The following is a 10312-nucleotide window of genomic DNA, read 5'->3' as shown; positions in this document are numbered from 1 at the left end:
AACTTGCATTAGAGCAAAATGCAAACCACCTATTTGAGGATCATCTATTCAGATTCTGAGTTTAAAAGTATATCAACATACAGGAAAACATTCTAGTGTCTGAATGAAGCATATGGAAACAATATTAGTTTTTCACTAATAACCCTAATTTTGACTATTTAGGGCTCAAAAGAAATTCTGATTTTAAAATTTTGATTTCAATATTTTGTAAAATCTTATCTCAAAATACAGGATAAACCAAACTTTCAAAAAATGCTGAACCCAATAACTATGCTTTATTATTCAAATTTCCTTTCATGCTTTCTGATAAGATTACTTTTAAAAAAGTTTGAAGAATGCTATTATGCTTTGCCTTTCAAGAAAACTATTGTATCAAACCTTTTGAGATAGTTTATTGGATTATGCACAAAATATGACCATATTTCAACCTTCAGCATTCTGAATCATTTACAGTTCCTGACCGCATTCCAAACAAAATTCATGTTAATAGTTGCAATATGAGCAGCAATATGAGGAAACTCCCTTCTCTTTTGGCTCTTGTTCTCAGGATCCAAGACAACTGGCAATGAACTGTTTAGAAAGACCAGCTTGGAATGTGAACTTTTAAAACTTGTTTTCTATCCAGAATAGTTGGCTGAACATCTGCACATATTATTTCAGTGGATACTTTAGGAATTCCTCCTGATAGGATAATTATTTGTTAGCTTGAGGAAACAAACAGTGTAAAACTTTGTTCTCTTCTTCTTTTCCTGTTTCCCAACATTTCCAAAACCACCCCCACTACCTCCATCTATGCCATATTAAATCTTCAGATAATCATTCAGTGACTTTAAAAGGCCATTTATATTATGTAAACAACTTATATAATCACAACTATACGGAGAATTCGTCAGTTCTGAGAACAGTTGTGTCTATTTAGGACTCTTACATCAGTGTAGAGAAACAAATATTACAATGTAATATATTAGTAAATAACTAAAAAGTGAAGTATTTTGGCATCCTCTTATCTTCTGAAGCAAGCTTGAAATGTCTATAAGCAGTCCAGTTTTTGGGGGAATATGTTTTCAACAGATTGCTTTTGAGGGCATCTAATAAGAAAAGTCACATGTTTGAAATATGAATTTAATAACACAAAACTACTATTAGTGCTACCCAAAATGCTTTTTGTTTTTCAAGCTCTAATGCATCCAGTGATGCCATAGAACTTGGTGAAGCTAAAGCAGTTAACTCAATCTAGCTTTTGCTTCATAGGGTATGCTTTTGTAGGTTCCTATTGGATGAACTGTAACAAAGAAATTGGGACACCTTGCCATTATCATCATCGCAATTCCTTTGAAGGCAACTTGCCAACCCCCCCCCCCCCACACCGCGCAACCACTCCAAGCATTTTCTTTTTTATACCTTTGCAGCAAAAAAGAAATCTCATTTTTTCCTTTGCAGCAAAAAAAGAACAAGAGTAAGTGGGGTACTGTACTGGCTGTCAGCCATTTGTCTGCTGACTAACTCCATGGGAAGACAGAATATAGCAGCTAGACCACTAGTGTGGCAGCACAAAACTTTTTCCAAGAAGTTGAGGTTTTATTGAAATGTTCTTATTTTAAAGCAGCTTTCTCCCACTGGTATCCTTCAGATGTGTTAGTCTGCACATTTAGTTCCTTCCAAATGTATATCAGTCATGCTATCTTGGAATAAAAAATACCAGATTAGGAAATGCTGTTCTACTGTATAGGAATTCTGTAAAAGAAAACAAAAGAACTGAATTTGAAGACATGGATGAGATGAAGATAAAATTTGTCCTCCCGTCTTGTATGTCTCTACAAATAGATTCATTCTTTCTCCTTAATTATAGCCCTCAAAGGAAGGGTGCTTTGTTTATTTAGTCCTAACCCTTAAAAAACAAATAGTAGTAAAAATAAACCAAAGCAGCAGGCATGAACCTAATTACCTGAAGTTATGCAATTTATTGGCATTTGCATCTTAGCAAATAAGTTTAGGATTGCACTATTATTCCGTATCAATTGAAAATAATGGGTTTAAATGAGCCTAATTCCAAATATTTGCTAATTAAAAAGTTGTATTTAAATTTAAAAGAATTAACACAATAATTCTTTAGTGTAAGGAATGAAAATGGCAAAGAAGAACCAGTTCTCAGGCTAGAGAAAACCAATATAATCAACAGATGGCTAGGTTATCTAGGCCCATGGCAACCAATGCCATGGTACCTGTATTTGATAGAACAGAATGCCCACAATTAATCAACAGCCACCATATAATCGTTCTACTTCTTTCAATTATTAGAATGTTTGTAAATTTGTAATGTTGCTACAGAAATCTCTTGTACACTGTGCCATGATGTTGACGTTCTCTAGAGGTTTATTTTTTGCTTTGGTCTTTGTGATTGATATTCAATGAATGGTAATTGCCATATGCTTCTTAAGCCTAATATTGCTCTCGTGTTCTTTAATTCCGTTCTTTATGGAAAAGCCAGTTTGTTCAATATAACCCCACATTATACAAACACTAGGTTCTTAATTTCAGGAGTTATCTTTATTAGAAGACAATAGTTGTTGCAGTACTTGTCCACTATCCCAAATCTTATCCTATACTTTTTTTGTCCATTACTTTTCTTCTCTTGAGATGACAAAAAGTTGTATATAGGTACTGGTGCGATCAAGCACTAGCAATGAACCCCAGGTCGAGGTTATAACAGAGCAACCCTGTAAAGTATACGCAGCGTGCGATAGATAAAGCAACCATACTGAATAATGGATAGTAAAGTTACAAAATAAACTTTACTTTGTGAAGAATATAGCAAAATCCATAAACACAGCCAAAAAGTCATACACAGAAAAAACAGTCCAATACTACCAAGATAACTTGGATACAAGTAGCAAATAACTTACACACAGTAAGTAGTAGCAACAGTAGTAACAGTTAGACAGCAGTTATCATACATCAATCAAGAGAGAGAGAGAGAAACAACATCAGCTGCAATTTAAATGCTGTAATCTACTAATTAGCAGAGCTCCTCTCTTAAAGATACATAACATGCCTTGTGCAATATATTGTCTACCCAACTTGTTGGTTACACCCTAACATTCTCCCCTTTGGGTAGATCAATATATCCACTCACAATGTAAGATGATAACCTTCACATGATGAGGTATGTTTCACTGAACTTTGTGCCTTAGTGAAGTTGTCTGCTAAATTGTCTTCAGTTGAACAATATTCCAACTTTATAAGGCCATCCTTAATGCTTTGTCGAACATTAAGATACCTCAAATCAGTATACTTCGATCTCGTCTTAATAGCTAAACTAGTCGCCATTTTTATTGCTGCCTGATTATCCTCATAAACAGTAAAAGGTTCATTGATACTTAATCCCATATCTATAAGCAACTGCTTATAATATATCAGCTCAGTACATGTCAATGACAAACATGAAAACTCAGCTTCCATTGTGGATAAGCTTATGTGTTTCTGTCGTATCGACCTCCATCCAATCAGTACACCACCTAGCATAAAGGCTATGCCGGAAGTTGACTTCCTATTATCTATAGCAGCTGCAAAATTCGCATCAGCATACACAGTCAAAACTAAATCCCTATTCGGTTCTAAATATAATGCATAGTGGATAGTTTTCTTCAAATAACGCAGCACACGCTTTGCTGCTTGCCAATGCCTCTCTGAAGGACTATCATTGAATCTAGCCAGTTGGTTCACACTAAATGATATATCTGGTCTAGACCAATTACTTAGGTACATTAGGCTACCTATCAAAGATTGATAGATTCCCTTATCAAAACCAGTACCCTCAGTAACCTCAGGTTTAAACTCCAATGCCATTGGTGTCTTTGCAGTCTTACATAGCTCCATGCTATATTTCTTAAGTAAATGATTAATTTTACCAGCCTGCGACAGCTTAAAACCTTTACTGGTTCTAACCACGTCTAAGCCCAGATAATGTTTAATTTCACCCAAATTCCGGATTTTAAATTTACTCTCTAATTGTGAAACAATGTCAATAGCTTCCTGCTCAGATCTAGTAATAATAGCTATATCGTCCGTGAACAAAAGCAACAACGAGATCAAACCATTTTTCACCCGTCTAAATAAACAAGGATCAGCCAAACCTGGAATAAATCCCATAGCTTTTAGTTCATTTACTATGCATCTGTTCCACTCAACACCGGACTGTTTTAAACCATAAAGGCTCTTTTTAAGTCTCCAACAACCAGTCTGGCCATTAGAATCCACACCTGGTGGCATCTTCATATAAATGGTATGCTGCAATGGAGCATGCAGATACGCTGTTTCAACATCAATATGGGTAACATTACACCGATACTTAGCAGCCCACACCAATGCTGCCCTCAACGTAGAGGCTTTCAAACTCGGAGCAAAAACCTCATCGTAATCCCTCTCAGTTTGGGAAAACCCTTGAGCAACTAAACGAGCCTTATAAATAGCATTGCCAGCAGCATCGTTTTTAATTTTAAACACCCATCTACAGCCAATTGCACTCTCCCCTGAAGGGAGCCTAGCTTCTTCATAAACCTTCAATTCCTGTAAGGATTTCAACTCCTTCTCCATAGCTGTCTTCCACAATTTCTTTTCCTTTTCAGGATACAGCCTTAACTCTGCAAAACTAGAAGGTTCTATGCTAACTTGCAATACTACACTGGCTTGGTATCTGTCGGGTGGATGCCTGTCCCTAGTAGACCTCCTAGGCAATACAGGACTTGCAGAATCATCCTGTTCCACCTCACGAGTAGATTCTACATCTACATCTTCCTCCTTTTTTAGAGTAATAGATGGACCATACTGATTCTCTAACTGCTCATTTGGTGTATCATGATTAACCAAACGATCAACATCTATATCATCACAAACCTTGTGAAACTCTTGTTCTAACTTCTCCCAACCAACATGTTCTGAAAATTTAGCACTAGCACTGTGCATAATTCTCCGAGTTCCAGGTTCCCAGAACCTAAACGATCTATGATTGGAATTGTACCCAACAAAAACCATCTTCCTAGCTCTGCTTTGATCCTTCCGTCTAGTCTGTGAGGGAATATGCACCCAAGCAGGGACACCAAATGTGTGTAAATAACTCAAATCAGGCTTCCTACCATGCCAAAGAGTATAAGGAATCTTACCAGTAGTTGAGTTAACTACTACGTTCAGAATATGGTTTGCACACATTATAGCCTCACCCCAAAGCTTTTCTGACAAACCAGAATCAACCAGCATAGTTCTGGTCATAGCCTGCAATGATTGACCACGTCTTTCAATAAATGAATTATGTTCTGGCCTGTAGGGGGCAGAACGCCTATGTTCTATACCAGCATTCTCCAACATTGATGTAAACCTATGATTAGTGAATTCAGACCCATTATCAGTGACTAGGCAAAGTACTTTTTTATCCATCTTACGTTCAACAAACTTTAACCATTTAGTAAAATGTTGGAAAGTTTCTGCCTTTGATTTCATTACATAACAGAAACCATACCTAGAATAATGGTCCATAATGCTGAGTATATAGCAGGCACCTCCTAAGCTAGGTTTCTTAGGGCCAATTAGGTCTGCAAACACTACATCCAGTGGTTTAGATGTCTTGAATCCTTGAAACCGGTTTGCAGGGGTAACCTTACTTTTAGCCTGGTTACAGGCATTACAGTTAAGATATTTTGAACAAGGTTTCAAATTGATTCCATTAGATAGAATAACAGTTTGATGTACCATTTTAAAATGTACATGGCCTAAACGTCTATGAAGTAGATGTATACAGTTATCATGGGGCTGTTTATTCTTATAACCTGGTTCAGAACTCGCAATATTTAAAGAGTTCTCATGTAGAATAAATAAATTATTCTCCAAATTGGCAATAACACTATTACCTTCCTTTTCAATAATGCATCTATCATTCTTAAATGTTACTGTAAACCCACATTTCACAAGGTCTTTTACAGATAATAGGTTAAATTTCATTTTAGGTACATATAACATTTCCAATTTTTCATTAATACATGGACAATAAGCTGTACCTTCACCTGAAGCCTTAATTTTCCAACCATTTGCTAAGGAAATGTGCTGTTTGCTAGCCTTCATAGTAACAAACCTTTCTTTAACCTTAGTTATAGAATGGGATGCGCCACTGTCAACCACCCAGAAACTATGGTTTACAGCCTTATCTACCTTAGCTACAGTTACAGTAACATTGTTGCTTTTTCTTTTACTATTAGCAACACTCCTTTTCTTGCTATTTTTACAGTTCTTAGCAATATGCCCCTTACCACCACAAGAATAACATTTCTTAACAAAATTTACAGTTGAAAACTGTGTTTCTTCTTGTGATTGATTGTCTCTGAACTGAACTCTATCCTCTCTTCGTCTGGACTCTTCAAGCAATCTCCCGGTAACCTCAGATAATGTCAGTTCAACTCGTGAAAGAACTTCCAATGAGGAAACAAAAGAGTCGTAGCTTTCATCAAGCGATGATAGCATAATATACACCTGTTGAAGCTCAGAAAAAATCAACTCTTTTTCTTGCAAATCCTGCAAAGTTTTCTTCATGAAGTCTAAATGAGCCAACATATCACCACCTTTTTGCAAACGGGCTCTAAACAGTTTTCGTGTGAGATGAATATGAGCACCCACACTGTCCCGAACATAAATTCTCCGCAATGTGTTCCAACACCTAGCAGCAGACTCTTCGCCACGAATATGGACCAGTTGCTGGTCATTCAGTGTTAGTCCAATAATGCAGAGAGCTCTCTCATTGTCCCTGTTAAACTGTACAATCTTCTTCGCATCCTCATTATCAGCAGGATCCCAATCTGTAACATCTGGTGGGTTCTGAACCACAAACCACAGTCCTTCTCTACGCAGAAGTAGGGAACACTTCAAGGACCAGGAAACATAGTTGGTTCCATCAAACCGGGTAATCATGGAGAGTGCAGCAAACTGTTCTTGTGCCATATTCACAAAAATAAACTATCCAAAAAGTGGTGCTTAAAAAAAAATTATGGTTAAGGCAGGGCGTCTGGGCCCATAACCAATGTTAGGTACTGGTGCGATCAAGCACTAGCAATGAACCCCAGGTCGAGGTTATAACAGAGCAACCCTGTAAAGTATACGCAGCGTGCGATAGATAAAGCAACCACACTGAATAATGGATAGTAAAGTTACAAAATAAACTTTACTTTGTGAAGAATATAGCAAAATCCATAAACACAGCCAAAAAGTCATACACAGAAAAAACAGTCCAATACTACCAAGATAACTTGGATACAAGTAGCAAATAACTTACACACAGTAAGTAGTAGCAACAGTAGTAACAGTTAGACAGCAGTTATCATACATCAATCAAGAGAGAGAGAGAGAAACAACATCAGCTGCAATTTAAATGCTGTAATCTACTAATTAGCAGAGCTCCTCTCTTAAAGATACATAACATGCCTTGTGCAATATATTGTCTACCCAACTTGTTGGTTACACCCTAACATAGTTCATAATACGTCTGTTATATTTTTGTAGTTAAATCCTATAACTGGAAGGGTATTGAATATTTTTTTTGCTAGTAGTTAGCCATATTACTTAGTGACCTTTTATATTAATGATGTATTGTATCTGTTCCCTTTCTATATATGCTCTACAGTAGATAGAATAGAATATTCATTTACTAATGACTGTCAAACTATTTAGCAGGACATCCTGCTTTAAAATTAATAGGACTTATACACCCTCATTTATTTTGAATATGTGTTAGTTTTGGTTTATTAGAATTATTTAAATAGTTATTTTAGTAATAATTGAAGTTTTACTTTGGAAAAATACAATTATATTAAATATCTGATTAATTTTAGAAACTGAAGCTATTATCTCCAGACTGGAAGTTTACTTGTCCAGCTATTTCCCTGAATTTCAGTTTGGAATTTACATTAAAAGGGATGAAATGTGTGGTCCTTAAGATTGTGTTGCTGAATTTCACCTCAAATCAGCTCCTGGCCAGCATGACCAATTATAATGCTTGCATGAGGTTTAATCAAACATGGAAGATTATATGTTGCTCACACTTGACTTTAAAAATATTTTTTTTCATAATGTAGCCACCTTGATCCTATCAGAAATGTTTTTATGTGGTTTGGCAGGTTTTAATACTAGGATGGTAAAACTGTTTTGCTATTTAAGCTGTAAGTTCTGGAGGAGCTAAAAATGAACAGACAAATCATATGGAATAGCATGAATGCAAGCCTGATCAGCACACAAATACCAAAATATATTGGCTTCCTTTATCTCTTATGAATTTATCCCCTCTGGTTAGTCTTATGCAATATAGAAATTTTGTTTGAATAATTTAATTGTCAGAGGCTTAGATTTAAAGCCTAGGGGGAAATAATATTATATTCTATTTTTAACTTTTCGGAGGAAAAGAATCACATTTAATAGCAATAGCAGTAACCCTTATTCTATATACTGCTCCATAGTGCTTTACAATCCTCTCTAAGGAGTTTACAGAGTTAGCATATTGCTCTGAACAATCTGAGTAATTTTACTGAATTTGGAAGGATAGAAGGCTGAGTCACGATCAAACTCTTGGCTGTGGGCAGTGTTAGTCTGTAATAGTGCATTCTAACTACTTTGCCACAATGTCTCATATGTATGTATGTATGTAAGTAATGTAGAGATTTTTAAAAAGGAATCTCGGGCGCATCAGTACATGCATGTATTTCCCAACTGATGAGCTATATTGGCTTGCAAGGTAGTTTCCTTATTAGAGATCCTCTCTCATAGTGTAAACATACTTGGATAAATCTGGGCTTTGGTTGTACAGGACTACCACTTTGGTAGCCTGCTATCTACAATGTGCTAAATTTAGGTAATACTATTTTTACCGTTAGCCAGGAATGTTGTAAATGGTATACATATCTCTAAAATTGGTAATCGAATCTGCTCTTTTCTTCTCATATAAAAAGTCTGCGGCCTGGGGATTGGGGACTCCCGCTTTAAAATGTCTATAGTGCAAGAGCAGATGGTGCCCAGAATGAATGGATGATGAATGAATATGACTGAATAGAAACCTGAGTGTCTGGTATAAAACTATTTCGAGTTAATTTACATGTAGAGCAGGGGTGGGTTCCTGCCAGTTCTAACCTCTTCTACAGAAGAGGTTCCACAAATCTACAGTGCCGTTTAGGACCGGTTCCAGCTCCCTCCCCCTGCTCGTCTGCACATCATCAAGATAAAGAGCGAGAGGAGGAATTATGGGAGTTGAAGTCCACAAGTCTTAAAGCTCTCAAGTTTGAACACCCCTGGGTTTTTTTTTCTAAAGGGTTAGGGGTGCAATGATTTTGTAACTTGACAGCTTTAAGGCTTGCGTGCTTCAAATGCCAGAGTTTCTGAGCCAACATTTTGGTTGCTAAGCAAGAGCGTTGTTAAGTGAGTTTCACCACATTTTACAAGTTGGCCACGCCCACCCAGTCACATGGCTGGCAAGCCACTCCCACTCAGTCACATGGCTGGCAAGCCACTCCCACCCAGTCACATGGCCAGCAAGCCACTCCCACAAAGCAGGCTACACCTACAGAAGAGGTTCTAAATTTTTTTGAAACCCACCACTGATGTAGAGAGAAAAATTGAGGTTGAATTGAAGAACAATCACTTGTATATGAAGAACAATAAATGAGTTGAGAGGAAGGGGAAATCATGAGAAAATCATGGCTGGAATTGATGAAATCCTTGAAAGGAAAAACAAAAGGCAGTACATAAACCGATTCATGATTATGATGGAAGAATGGTTTGCACTAGAAATACATGAAGAGGTACATCAACCTATGATGGAGAATAGTAAGAAATCACTATTTCTTTTCTCTTGCCTTTAATTTGTGTCGTTCTGTACTATTCATCCTTTCTCTGTCTAGCAAATTGTTGCTTCTCCTGAAATGGAATGGCACGATTGCCATTCCAGTAATAGATTATATTATTTTATATATTTATTTATAGATTAGTAAACTAATTGAAAATTGTACCTGTAATAGTTTTGACAAAGTATTTCCTGTCCTGTCTCTTTCGACATACTCTATTTTTTAATGGTAATGTGCATATATCCGTTGATCATTATTGCACCTATATCTCCAACCCATGGCTCTTACTACCAGATGTGCTGCAAGATGCTTCCTAGAAATGTATTGTAATAGATACACTAATATTATGTAATACTATCATGTTGATACAAAAACAATCTTGCTTCTCTTCTCTGCTGTTAAGTTGGGCAAGCCTGCACACCACAGTTGCAATGATAACATCAGAA

The sequence above is a fragment of the Natrix helvetica genome, assembly GCF_964273705.1.
Source record: "Natrix helvetica genome assembly, chromosome: 2".
NCBI lineage: Eukaryota > Metazoa > Chordata > Lepidosauria > Squamata > Natricidae > Natrix > Natrix helvetica.
This window is presented reverse-complemented; position numbering follows the sequence as displayed.